Below are 15909 nucleotides of genomic sequence, written 5' to 3'. Positions count from 1 at the left end.
CTAGAAAGAGTATGACTTCTTTCTCAGGGGAGCCAATGAAGCTGAAGCTGAAAGCTCTTTTGCCGCTGGTGATTCTTCAACCCCTCATCCTTAGAAGAAAATCAAGCTCACTATTGATCTAGAAGATTTAGCTAAATAATGGCAAATAACTTTTGAGGAAGTCAAAGAAATTATGATGGAGCATAACACCTCTGTTTGAGCTAGAAAAGATGAACGTTTGTCCATTAAACTTGTTCAGAATCTTACTTCCACTGATGAAAATGTTGATGTTCAAATCACTAATGTTCAAAACAAGAATATTCAACTGTTCAACAATAATGTGGCCAAACAACACAGGGTTTCTGATCTAAGTGACATGATCGATAGAAAGAAGTTTGGATATGTTTTGGCTCGTAGATCAAAACCTGATCCCATCATTAGGGTAAGGTGCACTAAACCAAAGAATGAGTCATTGAAGCTTCCGTTGTTCAAGAAAAAGACTGAGTATGAATTAAGTGACGTTGTACTTCCTCAGGAGCTAGTCAAATTTAGCTATAATGAGTGGATACAAATTCAAGAAATTACTGATAATTATAAAGGTATTCATGATTAGGAGGTGAAATTAGCAATTCACCAGCTGCTTAACAAAGTCAAAGGGTTGAAGCTTGTGCTATCAGCTGGTCCATCTAGACCATCCACTTCAGGAAGAATAGTAACCCCTAGCATGTCCAAGTATACTAAGTTTCTTCTTTTGTATGGCACTCGTTACATCAACAACAAGTTGCCAGTAGGTGTTGAACTAGTGCATCGTATGTTCATCCAAGAACCAGAAGATGGTACTTTCTATCTTGATAGTCAAAACCACATGTGTTTTCAACGAACTGATGATATTCCCAGTACACCCATTGAGCTTATATTTCATCTTTGCATGGAGAGAATTCTTCATCAAGAACTTGAAAGATGATACCATGTGTTGATTTTGAAAGAACCCAAATTTCATAGAAAATTTTTCATTAAATAATTAGTAATATCAACAAAATTTGTTTTCCAAAAATCCCATTACATAACCACATTGTTTAAAAGATCAGAGTATTCAAATACTAAGTGCATAAATACTGGAAAGTGCACGTTGCGCCATCAAGCCGGACCCTTGCTGTTAAAACCAGAAGAACTTGAAATACCCAACAAAAATTTAAGCACACGCTTAGTGATTTTCCCAATAAAAACATAAACACATAACCATATAATGACATGCACACATAAACATAAGGCTGCCATGGACTCCCTCCATGGTCTTCACTTGGAATGTCGTGGGCAACCCCCATGGTCTTGTAACCCAGTACCATGGGCTCCCCTATGGTCTTTCCAAGTGCCATGGGCTCCCCCCATTGTTTTCAAATAAGTCTACACATATGTTAATTAGCAAACCATTGCATACTCAATTAATAAACATCATATATTATGTAATGGGCCGACCTTGGTGCCTTCCACCAATGGGTGTAGTGAGAAGACTCACCTCAGTCTGCTGAACAAAATAGATGCTCGCCTATTAGTCTGAAACCTCACACTGAAAAATGGTAGAAATAGCCTCAAATTAGGATTATAAATCAACCTAGTTAAAGAGTCCAAACACTTAAGCCTAAGTCCTTCCATGGTAGCCCAAAAGTCTTTCCTTTACTAATAGGCCTAGGATTCAAGGTAAAAAGCTATTAATGGGCCATATGGCCCAACAAGGCCTAACCAATACAACTATAGCCCACAACAGAATAACAGACCACTAACTCTAAATGAGACCAGGCCCAAAACTGAATAAGGCCCAATAATCTCACAAGCCCACACGAAGCCCAAACCCATATCTGGTGTGTACACCCTGCGTACCACTCCAGTACACATAGTGTACCGAGCCCTTTGGTTGTACAGGTAACGATTATGATATTATGCCCGATGTACAAGCATAATATGCACCACCTACCATTAAGTGTTTAATACTCTGGATTTCAACGTCAAACTTTAGATATGAGTCCATTAAGATGTCATAGGGCGTAAAGTTGGCAAGTTTATGCCCTTGCATGCAATAAGGGTCCCCGATACTTCATTCTTCCAATTAATACCTCATTTAAGACCTCAAGCTCATGCATGGTATCAAAACAACCTTCAAGATGGCACCTTTATGCATCAAGCATGCTTAAAGAACTTAGATCTAACAATCCTAGTCTCTGGAGTTGCTCAACTCACAAGAGAGGGTCCAAGAACGAAAAAGGGACTTCATAACAAAACCCTAGCTCAATCTAACAAAAGAGATGATAAGGTTATGCCTTTATACCTCCAGAAGATCCTCAAGATGAACTAGGTGCAGGATCTAGAAGCTCAATGACACTCAAGACTTGATCACCACCTTCTCCTTCTTGAATGCTCTCTAAAATGGCCAACAAAACACTCTTTAAGCTCAACGATCACACTCTCATGAAAATATGGGGTTAAGGGACGAAATGAGGCTATTTAGGCTGATTAGGGTTTGGTCTAAATGATATAAGGTTGTTTAAATAAGGTGCAAGACAAGAAATTAGGATTTTAGCCACCTACCTGCTTGTATGCCCAACGTATGAGCCTCAGCCACCCGAGGCGTATCTCTCATGTACGTTAAGTGTATCAAATTTACGCCCAACATACATAAGTGCCCTTTTTGCCAAAAAGAAAATACTTAAAGGTAGATAATGGAATACCTGGATTTGAGTGTTACAACTCCCCCTCACTTGAACTAGACATCATCCTCACAGTCCGCTTCCGTAAATAGATCCGGGTAATGGTCTCATATCTCGTCCTCCGGCTCCCAAGTCCATTCAGAGCGCTTCTGGTGTTGTCACTGCACCTTCACTAGCTTTACCACCTTGTTATGAAGAGCTTTAGTTTTTCTATCCAAAAATGCAATGGGCTTCTCCACATAATTCAGGCTCCTATCTACCTGAATATCATCTAGAGAAATAACGGCGGCCTCGTCTGTAACGCAGTTCCGGAGCTGAGACACGTGGAAGGTGTTATGGATCTGACTGAGCTTGTCCGGAAGATCCAACCGATAAGCAACCTTGCCAACTCGGGCAAAAATCCTGAATGGACTAATGAATAGGGTGTTGGATAAGGTGTCTAAGTCTATAACTATAATTGGTATGTACTTAACCCGACCCAGCATGGTCCATTTGGATTGCACTTCACTGAAAAAATTTGGATAATCTTTTGAGAATAGTATGTTTATGATTTATTAATATATTATAAGTTATAATATATTAATATGAAATCATATTATTTAATTAGTATTGATCAAGACTTAATTTGGAATTAATTTACTGATCAAAAGGAACTAATTAAATGTGGACTCCTATATACATATATATATATATATATATATATATATATATATATATATATATATATATATATATATAGAATGGACCAAAGTTCATTTAGGATGGACTAAGCTTGCATGGATAGTCCATGGAGTTTTTAACCCATGGATCGTATGGAAATGAAAGTTCATGGGTATTAGGGTTTATATGGATGTAACCCTAATCCACCATACTATATAAAGAGGTCTTTAGCACATGAAATTTCACTAGTGTGTGTGAGACCAAGGGTGGGCTGATTTCTAATGTGCAATACTATTCTCTCAAGTCTTCCAAGGTGTTTTGGTGATTTTTGATTCCACTTAAGGCATCCACATTATTGGTGTTTGGCTCTTGAAGCTCCAAGCAATCAACCACAAGAAAAGGTATGTCATCCTACTATGTTTTTTATATTACAAGTACCCCATGATATGCTAGTTAGGATGAGAACCTTGGATAAATCAAATTTGCATGTATAATAGAGAAAACATAGATCCATGGTTTCTAGGGTTGCATGTACACCATAGGAGTGTTAGAATGCCCAAAACCCTTCAGTGGTATCAGAGCCTAGGCTTGTTTTCATTATACTTGATGCAAATTGTTGGAAAAAGTCGAAAATCTACTCATTTTTCAGTGAACTCGCCGAGTCCATGGGGGGACTCGACGAGTCCAAGTGAAACTTCATCCTACTCGTCGAGTAGGTTCTTGCACTCGGCGAGTAGGTGGCCCAAAGTGCTGATTTTCGAGTTTTGTTGTTGGTAATGAACTAGAATAATTACCTTAAACTATTTTGGACTTATAAATTTTTTTTATGTGGTAATGATTATGCTAATCCGTTTTCAAAGGTTATTATCAAAGTTTCAAGTTTTATATATGTTTATATGATTCTTGAAATTTTTGATATGAATGTTGATACTTATCAGTTTTAGTAGATCATAGGAATTATTTGCGAATTGTTTGTTAGTGTAATTCTTGATCTAAATGCCAATTAATGGGCTCCATCACTTGTCCTTAAGTTATGGAATTCCAAAATTCTTTTCTTTAAAACCATTAAGACTCATAAGTTATAGAAATAAAAAGTTTTTGAATAGTTTCAAAACTTGCTCTCAAGTTTTGGAAATTGTAAAGTCTCACACACACTTTAATTCCAAACCCTAGAGTTTTAAAAGTTAAAATTCATCCTTTCTACTTTATAGTATTATAAGTTAATAATGTATATAAGAGCAATTCAATCTTACCGTTAGTAGGCCTCATTCACGAAGACGATCTATAAGGGGGGTATAAGGTTGTTGCCTATAAAATGACAGCTTAATAGGTGTCCACTCTCACCCACCGCTTCCTTGACTGGTGGAGGGTCGTTAGCCGAACGGGTAGGACAAGGACTATAATTCTCGTTAAAAGTGTAATGATGAATATAAAGTAACTAAACCTTTTATAAATTCCCAATCTTAGTCACTTTAGAAACATGTGAATTTGGTGCTAACCCAAGAAATTACACTTTGTACCTTACCAAGTCGTTGGTGGAGCATGTGTGGTTAACCGACACACTAACATGGACTAGTAAGAGTGGAAAAGGGTAACTTAATGTTTATAATAGATCGGTGGAGCGCGTGTGGTTAGCCGACAGATCGATTAGGAGATACAGATTAAGGGTACCAAGTTAATTTGCATGGTTATTCACACCTCGCTTGTGATCTTGGGCATCCCAGTCACAAACTTGAGAGGGCACAATCGAGATTTAAACATGCCATTGAAAAGTTCAATAAATCTCAAAAGATCTAGGAGTTTCAAACCAATTAAAACCTAATACCTATTTCGTTTTTCATGGTGGAAAATGGTGAATTGTCATTCGCCTACCTTCAAATATTTCATAGCTTGGATTACGGCATCCCTCTTCCAAGTTATGAAGTATTGTCACACCCTAAAACCGAGAACAGCAGAAACGTTCTGGGGCGGAGGACGTCATGTAATGTATCACAACAAATGTAAAGGAGTACAAGAAACAACATCATCCATTGCATTAATAGTATAATTTTGATTACAAGTGTGTTCTTCCATAGTAGAAGACAACATGATAACTAATCAAAATAAAAGAGGAGTCTTGATTTCTCCGTCTTCACAAAACCTGGTCGTCGTACCTGTCTATTTGTGACATGAGAACAAAAGTTATTTTGAAAGCGAGTATCAACAATAAAGCTGGTGAATTCATAAGTATTAATGTGTCTTTGATTTGTAAAAACTGTGAAGTAAAGACTTGTAAACTTTTGGAAAAAGTTGGAAAATTTTTGTAAGTAATTGTAAACGTTTGAAAACCCTAGGAAATCCTATATTTCCTACTAGTATAAAAGTAGTCTTCTACCAAGACCTGACTGTTTTGTAAGTAAGCATCACTGTAGATGTGACGGTTTTTCCTTGTTTAACTATTATTATAAAAGTTATAGTCTACCTCGTCGTTTATGTGTACAAGTCACAATATAAAGGTAATAAGGAAAATAGTTTATCTATATCGAATATGTTTTTAATACTCCCTGTGAGTCTTTTGTTTAAGTAAAACTTGTTAAAAGGGTGTTTATCTGGAATTGTAAACATGCTAATAATATCCCATGGTATTGTTATTACCCCCTGAGCATGATTGAGTTAAATGTATATTACTACATACAAGAGTGGTTGTTTCCGTTGTTTGTAAGTTTCTCATAACCATACTAGACGTGGTACTAATGTCGATATTTGTCACCCCAGACCTACCGGTCTAACTGGAGCTTACAGTTTAGGTGCGGGTTCGTCAAACCTGTATACATCTATACACAAATTCGCGCTCTCTGTCCAGGAGACTCTAGTTAAAGATAGGGACTTTCGTTTTGGTACTAACAAAGCCATATGTCTCACATGATTGCTAACAACAAGTTCACGAGAAATATAATGAAATACCTTTTGTATGAAAAGATTATCCTTGTTATGAAGAATGCATACTTGTAAATAAAACGTTGGTATAGACTCATGAATGAACTGACTCTTGCGTGATTCCTTGTAATAGGATTAATGTTTTGTATCCCCTAAACTATTCCTATAATAGTTTACTAGAATGTAATTGATGAGTGTCCAAGTAGGTTTTTACACCCTTACTACCCAAGAGTGTTGGAACTGAACTAACTGATGGAACTTTTATGTCTATATAAGTATACATGATCTATATAAATGATATTTAGACGACATTCGGACGAATAACTAATACCCTAAGGCCACATCCCAAAGAGAACAGAAAAAGAAATAAGGCGTGCTAGTCGTTCCAAGTCTTTTAAACCTTTCTTATTTAACTATACATATATAGGCAAGCATTTAACAATATAAAAGTACAAAAGAGGTTTTGTAAAACCTTTGAAAAGTTTAATAAATAAGAATTTATGACTTGATGTCAGTTTATAAAACAATTCGAAAACAGTTGACAAGACAGTTTAAGTGTAAGAAAACCTTTGTTTGAAGCACAACTATAATAGATTCAAAAAGGAAACATACAGTTTGTAAGACAGTTTCTAAAAATGTTTTAACATGTAAAAACATTTGAGAAAACTATTTGAAGTACTCTATTTGGTGAAACGGCTAAAAGTGTAGTAAGTCCAATTGTATGTTAGTTATAAATCACATGTGATTGATTACATAACCAAAAAGTATAACAAAGATTTATGTCTTTCACACGGGGATAACTGTGTGCTTACTTGTATTCCCCCCTTAAAAGTGTATAAAAAGCATTTATAAAGCATTTGAAAGTGTAGATTATAAGGGTATGAACTCACTTGATTGAAGGGGTTGATTTGAAGTAGTCGAGAGAAGAATCGAGCCGAACTTCGACAGGAAGAGTTGAAAACACGGGAAAATCTCGGGATTCTCAGGAATCTCGGGAACACCAAACCTTCCTTTGGGATTGAAGGTGAAAAACCAGGGCTTTGGGAGGGTCTCGGGGGCTTAAACGCAGAGTTTCAGCGCTAGAAAGAAGGGAACTAAGCAATGAAACTCGGAGCCCTTGAAATCTATTTTTAGGGGTATTTCTGGTGTGCCACATCGTGGCTAAGGCTGGCCACATCATGGGGAGCAAGTCTTATCCTCTTCCATTGATTAGACGCCCTCAGTCACTTGTCGGGTCGCGGCAAAACTGTGCCATGTCGTGGCAAACCTGACAATCTCGGATTTAAGGCCTCGAACTTGTAAAATCCGTAACTTTCGCATACGAGCTCCGTTTTCGACGTTCTTTATATGCACGCGTTGCTGAAAATATGTTATACAACTCCCGTTTAGACTTCATCGGCTAATTTTGACTTTATGTTTAATTATTTATTTTTAACGGGCAGGGACACGAAAATTCCGTTAAAAATCCATAACTTCTTCATCCAATGTCCGTTTTTGTCAGACTTTTCATCGTTGCACTACTATTGTTGAGACCTTCGATTCTCATTTAGGTTGTTTTGGCCAAAAGTCTCTCGATCTCTATTTCGAGTTTTTAGCTGTCTACTACTATATCCAGATCTTGGAAAAATCATAACTTCTTCATACGAAGTCAGATTTGGACGTTCTTTTTATGTACGCTCGCGGTTTAATGTTATATACAACTTTTATTTAGATATTTAAGGCTAAAAACTATTCTATTGAAACTTCGTGTTTTTCGTTTAATCGGTGTTGTCGATTTTGTCGGGAATTTTAGAATGGTTATAACTTCTTCGTTATAGCTCGGATTTTTGTGTTCTTTATATGTATGAAAACCTTGTTACGATTCCTACCACTTGATTTAACCCAAATAAGATTTTAGGGAAGTTATATTTTGAACTAAATTTGACTGGTTTTACATTACATTGTCTCTAAATATCGGGTTGTCACAAGTATTGTGTTGGGTCCTAGCCTTAATATTACATTTGGGTGTCTTATTACGGATTCTTTATCTAATATAAACTTGTATTTATTCTTTTCATATGTCTTCCAACAATGCTTCTGGCTAAAACCCTACTGTTTCCTTCTCTCTCATGAACCTTTATGGGCGAGTCATCTTTGATGGTTCCAACTTTTATGATTGGATCAGGAACATCAGGATGGTCACACGTTATGAGGACAAGGAATATGTCCTCGACAAGGAGATGAAGGAAATTGATGAGTCTACTACTACTCCACAGGAGATCACTGACTTTAGGGCACATGAGAGAGATGCCACCAAGGTGGCATGTATCATCTTGGCCACAATGACAGCTGAACTCCAAAAGTCCTATGTGGACTTTTACCCTTTTGAGATGCACATGGACTTGATGAAAAGATACCATCATAGTGCTCGTCAAGAGAGGTATTAAATCATCTCTTCCATGATAACAACCCGAATGAAGGATGGTGAACCCATCATGGCCCACATGAAGAAAATGCAAAGGTTTGTGGACCGTTTTCTGAAGTTGAATGTGAACTTCCCTAAGGAGTTGGCTATTGACATCATACTGCACTCCTTACCTACTTGTTATGATCAGTTCCGAATGACCTATCATATGAACAAGGAGGAGGTCACACTCAGCAAACTTTAAGGACTTTTGAAGACCGCCGAAAGTGGTCTCAAAGCTAAATCGAGTGTTACTACTCCTACTCCTATCACCGCCCTTGTTCTGGAAATCGGGCAAGGTAAGGGAAAAAGAGGAAGTCCCCTTCGAAGGGTATCAAGGGAAATTCTCTTGATGGCTCCTCTTCGAGTGGAACCACAGGTGGTCCTGTCACTCACTCTTCCAACCTACGAGAAGCTGACTGCTTTTATTGTCATGATAAGGGGCACTAAAACGAAACTACGCCAAGTACCTGCAAGATGTTAAGGATAGGAAGGTTAAGCCTACCCATGCAAGTATTTACACTATATTGTCTAATAACTCACCGCATACTAATTCTTGGGTCCTTGATATAGGTTGTGGTATTCATATATGTTTTGATTTGCAAGGCCTAAGAAGAAGTGAGGATGTGGAGCACAAAAAGATAAACTTGATCATAGGGAATAGGAAAGCTTCACCTGTCACCAAGACTGGAGTTTATTTTTGTTGCTGAGTAGTGGGTTAATATTATATTTAAATAAGTGTTGTTACTCGTCTGAAATGGCAAGAAATATTATTTCTTTTCACGGTTTGTACAAACAAGGATTTACTTTTTCATTTGATAATGAATGTTATGGTATTAATACTATTTATAATAATCTTCTTTATTTTAAAGCATTACCTTAAAATGGTGTATATGAAACTGTGTCGATTGTAGACAACTTAGGAAATAATGTGTTACATATTGATTCTTCCACTAGTTTGGATAAGTCATCCTTTTAGCATTGTCGTCTTGCAAATGTTAACAAGAAGCGCATAGGCCAACTCCAAAAGGTTGGAGTCTTGGAGTCATTTGACTTAAGGTCAGATGATATTTGAGAATCTTGTTTATTTGGACAAATGACAAAGTCACCCTTCATTGGTACTTGTGCTAGGGGTGAAGGTTTGTTGGACCTCATACACACATATGTGTGTGGACCCTTCAGAACTGCCGCAAGGGATGCTAACCGCTTCTATGTGACTTTTACTGATGAATACAGTAGATATGGTTATGTCAACTTAATCAAGCATAAGTCAGAAACCTTTCAACAGTTCAAAGAGTTAAAACAGGAAGTGGAGAATCAGTTGGGCAGGAACATTAAGATGTTTCGATCCGATCGAGGTGGAGAGTATCTTAGTACAGAGTTCCTTGACTATCTTAAGGAATGTATAATTGCTTCATAATTGACACCTCATAGGACACCACAGCTTAATGGTGTGGCTGAGAGGCACCATCGAACCTTGTTGGATATGGTTCGTTCCATGATGAGTCGAGCTTCGTTACCAATCTCATTTTTGGGGTATGCCTTAGAGACTGCCACCCATATCCTTAATCTAGTCCCTACCAAGAAGGTTGCCAAAACACCTCATGAGATGTGGACTGGGAAAGTTCCTAATTTAGACCACATCAAGATTTGGGGTTGCGAGTTTCTTGAGGTGCGAGACTCACGATAAGCTCGAACCTCATAGTGAGTGGTGTATTTTCATCGGCTACCCACAAAAATACTTTGGTTAACTCATCTACAGACCTAGAGATAATGTGATATTTGTGGCAAGGAGAGGGGTCTTTCACGAGAGAGAATTTATAATCCAAGGAAACAGTGGGAGGAAAATTGACCTAGAGCTTCAAGAGTCAAGTGGTGAAGGAACCTCAAACCCTAGCAATCTACTTGAGGAGGAAACTCCTGTTGAACCAACTGAGGCGTTCCATTAGAGTTAGGAATCCACCTGAGCATTACTATGGTTTCCATATTACTGTGGAAGGTGATACATTTATCAGTGATAGTACACAGGTAAATTTGGATGAACCTAACAGTTATAGGGAACCCAATGCACGCCTTTAGTGTGCTAAATGGAAAGAGGCTACGGACAACAAGATTCAGTCCACGTATGACAATCAAGTTTGGAACTTGGTTAACAATGTACCGGGTCGTAAGATGGTCGGGTGCAAATAGATCTTAAAGAAGAAGAGCGACAAGGATGGGAAAGTGCACACTTATAAGGCATGATTGGTTGTGAAGGGCTTCACTCAAACTCAGGGAGTTTACTATGATGAAACCTTCTCACCAGTAGTGAAGATTAAGTCTATTAGGGTCATGCTAGCCATTGCTGCATCTCATGATTATGAAATATGGCAAATCGATGTCAAAACCGCTTTCCTTCATGGAAAGTTGGCTGAGGATGTTTACATGAGTTAGCCAGAGGGTTTTGTCAACTTAACGAACTGCTCAGCAAGGGCTTCATAAGACCAAGCTTCTCGCCTTGGGGAGCATCGGTTTTGTTCGTTAAGAAGAAAGAAGGATCATTCCGCATGTGTATCGACTACAGAGAACTCAACAAACTGACAGTCAAAAATCGTTACCCTCTGCCTCGCATAGACGATCTATTTGACCAACTGCAAGGGGCGAACTACTTTTCCAAAATTGATCTGAGATCTGGATATCACCAGTTACGAGTGCTAGAGGAAGATGTTCCGAAGACAGCCTTCCGGACTCGTTACAGACACTACGAGTTCGTGGTGATGCCATTCGGATTGACCAATGCGCCCGCAGTTTTCATGGATCTGATTAATCGAGTATGCCGACCTTACTAGGATCAGTTCGTAATTGTTTTCATCGACGACATTCTGATCTACTCCCGGAGTAAGGAAGAGCATGGCAATCACCTACGACAGGTCTTAAGAACTTTACGAACAGAGAAGCTCTATGCGAAGTTCTCGAAATGTGAATTTTGGATCCGAAGAGTTGAATTCTTAGGACATGTGGTAAGCGAAGAGGGAATCCACGTGGATCCATCCAAAATTAAGGCTATTGAGAACTGGTTGGCACCAAAGACGCCTATAGAAATTCGTCAATTTCTAGGCCTTGCTGGCTACTACCGCAGATTCATACAGAACTTCTCCAATATTGCGAAACCTCTTACAACACTGACCCAGAAGGGCGTGGCCTTTGACTGGGAATAGAAACAAGAGAGAGCTTTTCAAACGCTCAAACGAGCCTTGTGCACCACACCAATACTATCCCAATCCGAAGAAGTAGAAGACTTCGTGGTCTATTGCGATGCGTCAAACCAAGGGCTCGATTGTGTCCTGATGCAACGGGGTAAGGTCATCGCCTACGCCTCGAGACAGCTGAAGACACACGAAGTCAACTACACCACACATGATCTTGAGCTGGGGGCAGTTGTGTTTGCCCTGAAGATCTGGAGACATTACTTGTATGGCACAAAAAACACTATTTTTACCGACCACAAGAGTTTACAACACATATTCGATTAGAAGGAGCTCAAAATGAGACAACGACGGTGGGTCGAGCTACTCAACGACTACGAATGCGACATTCGTTATCATCCGGGTAAAGCCAACGTAGTAGCAGACGCCCTAAGTCAGAAAGAATATTATGGTCGCAAAGTCAAGTCATTATCAATAACCATCCATTCACACTTGTCTAAGCAAATTCAGGCGGCTCAACTTGAAGCCATGAAACCTGAAAATGTGACGCGTGAATTCCTTAGAGGAATGGACAAGAATTTAGAAGCCAAGGGTGACGGAGCCTTATATTTCCTGAACCGGATCTGGACCTCGAAGCACGGTGGTTTCCGAGACTTGTTCATGACCGAGGCACACAACACTCGGTATTCCATCCACCCAGGTTCAGACAAGATGTATATGGATCTTAAAAAGCTATACTTGTGGCCTAATATGAAAGCAGAGATTGCTACCTTCGTAAGTAAATGCCTTACTTGCGCAAAGGTCAAGGTCGAGTACCAGAAACCCTCTGGTTTACTGCAACAACTAGAGATCCCAAAATGGAAGTGGGAGCGGATCACTATAGATTTCATAACCAAGTTGCCCAAAACAACGGGTGGACTTGATACCATATGGGTCATCGTCGATAGATTGACCAAGTCTGCACACTTCCTGCCCATCAAAGAAACTGACAAGATGGAGAAACTTACGAGAACATACATTAGGGAAATCGTATGGCTACATGGTGTACCTATGTCCATTATCTCCGATAGAGATAGTAGGTTCACCTCAAGATTCTGGCAATCACTACAACATTCCCTGGGAACAAGGCTGGACATGAGCACAGCCTACCATCCACAGACCGACGGACAAAGTGAGAGGACCATCCAAACACTAGAAGATATGTTGAGAGCTTGTGTGATTGACTTTGGGAAGGCATGGGATACACATTTACCCCTTGTCGAGTTTTCTTACAACAACAGTTATCACACGAGCATCAAGGCTGCGCCATTTGAAGCCCTCTACGGCCGGAAGTGCAGATCCCCTCTGTGCTGGGCTGAGGTGGGTGATACCCAATTAGCTAAGGGTCGAGCTTCTGACAGCACTCTCACCGGTCCGGAAATCATTCGGGAAACGACGGAGAAAATCGTTCAAATTCGTGAACGATTGAAAGCCTCCAGAGACCGACAGAAAAGCTACGCCGATAAACATAGAAAACCATTGGAATTCCAGGTGGGCGACCGTGTTTTATTGAAGGTCTCACCCTGGAAGGGCTTGATACGCTTCGGAAAGCGTGGAAAGTTAAATCCAAGGTATATTGGGCCTTTTGAGATTCCCGCAAGAATCGGCCCAGTGGCTTACAAACTTAATCTACCCGACACACTTCGTAACGTACATTCTACCTTCCATGTTTCCAATTTGAAAAAGTGTCTATCCAACGAGACTCTTGTAATCCCACTCGACGAGATCAAGATCAATGAGAGCCTCAACTTCGTGGAAGAACCCGTAGAAATCATGGACGGTGAGGTCAAGCAGACGAAGCAAAGTCGTATCCCGATTGTGAAGGTTCGCTGGAGCGCCAAGCGCTGGCCGGAATTCACTTGGGAACGCGAGGATCAGATGAAACTGAAATATCCTCATCTTTTTACTTAGTTATTTGTAATAATCTAGTAACTTAAACTCAAATTTCAGGACGAAATTCCCTTAACAGGGGGATGATGTGACAACCCGAAAAACTTCTCGCATGCACTCTTCAATTCTTTCCAATATTAGACTTATTTTACTATATAGTAGTACCCTTTAGAGTCTAATGAAGCGTTCTAAATGCGATATAATCAAGGTAGGAGTGTTAAAAAGGGTTAACTCGAAGTGTAGGAATCAAAATCGGGCCAAACACTCCAACACATGGAGTATGTGGCCATACACTTGAGTGTGCGGCCACACACTCTTGTTTGCGGCCTCACACCCTCCCAACCGCACACTCTACATATATATATATATATATATATATATATATATATATATATATATATATATATATATATATATATATATATATATATATATATATCACCCTTAGATCATTCTTGAACATTTCCTTCACTTCTTCAAGCATAGAACACGAAAATCCTCTCCAGTATCATCCATTCTGCTTGAAGATCTTCATAAAAGGTACCAAGAACACCAAGAACACCAAGATCCTCATCTGGCAGCACACATGGCAGAACACAACCACCTGGCAGCACACATGGCCGCACACAGGGCCGCACACATGTGCTGGCAGCACACTAGGCCGCACACCTGGCCGCACACACATATATAGTGTGTATCTTGGCCATACACCCTCTTGTATAGCCCTATAAACCCTCATACAATCATATATGATTATAACACTTCATTATAAGTGTTTACTAGTCCCTAAGGTGGTCCCAAAATCATCAATTAGTCGTTCATAACACTAATTAAATCCATATATGTGCCAATATATGCTAAATAGGATTCGCGCGTGTACTCAAGTCACCACTTGACACCTAGCACCAAATCCAACATTGTCATCAGAACCAGACACTACAGGTGAGTTCATACCCCTTTAATTAACCTTTGAAATGCTTTTAAATGTTTTAAATACTTTATGGGGGGATACAAGTTAAATACTTATAGTTATTGTATCAATCACATGTGATTAATAACTACCGAACCAATGATTTCTTCACTGTTTCAAAATGTTTATCAAACTGTTTTACTTCAAAATGTTTTACAAACTCTTTTACTTATCAAATACTTTTATATAATCTTTATTATACTTCTTATAAATTGCATGTCCACATATGCATAGATATATAAGAAATGTTTAAAGGGCTTAGGAAGGCCATCCGCCCTATTTCCTTTTCCTCGATTTGGATGTGGTCTGGTGGGATGTCGGGTAACCATCCGAGGGTCGTTTCAATATAAATTATATATCATATGTGTATATATAGACATAAAAGTACTTCTATATTCATGCGTATCAGTTACATCAGTGGTAAGTTACCATCGGGGTAACATAGGATTACACTTATACTTTTGATAGATCAATGAGTCAGTTCACTCACGATTCAATACTTATTACTATGAGAACATATACATTACATTTCTAACGAGAACTTATACATTACATTACTACAAGAACATATACATGATATTACTATGAGAACATATACAACTATACTGTAAAAGAGAACATATACAACGACACTAGCACAGAAACCTTACATATACATATACATACATATACTTACATAAATGTGATCCACTGTATCGGAGCATGCCTTAAATGTCATGGCCCGAGTTGTAACTAGAGTCTCTTGGAAGGAGAGCGTGAGTTTGCGTATAGATCTATACTGGATTGACTATCCTACACCTTGCTGCTAGCTACAGCCGGACCTGCAGGTCTGCGGGTGCCAAACGTCATACCTTTTTACGACCTACATTTGTCGTTGTTACTCAGTCGATAGTATGGTACAATTAAATCACATGACACCTTAATATACATCCGGTTTAAGGTAGTTAGTACAGTAGTAGTTCCTATAATACAACACTACAGTACTACAATAATTTACCCATTACACATATTTAGTGATATTTTCACTTAAGGCATTAATGTACAAACTATATTTTGTTAAATGATAGTTACACTTGGGAAATTACACATTTTTACAACAAACGACCATACAAAACAGTTAAGCTT

This window comes from Lactuca sativa, chromosome 7 (assembly GCF_002870075.4).
Source record: "Lactuca sativa cultivar Salinas chromosome 7, Lsat_Salinas_v11, whole genome shotgun sequence".
Taxonomy (NCBI): Eukaryota; Viridiplantae; Streptophyta; class Magnoliopsida; order Asterales; family Asteraceae; genus Lactuca; species Lactuca sativa.
Note: the sequence above shows the minus strand (reverse complement) of the source record.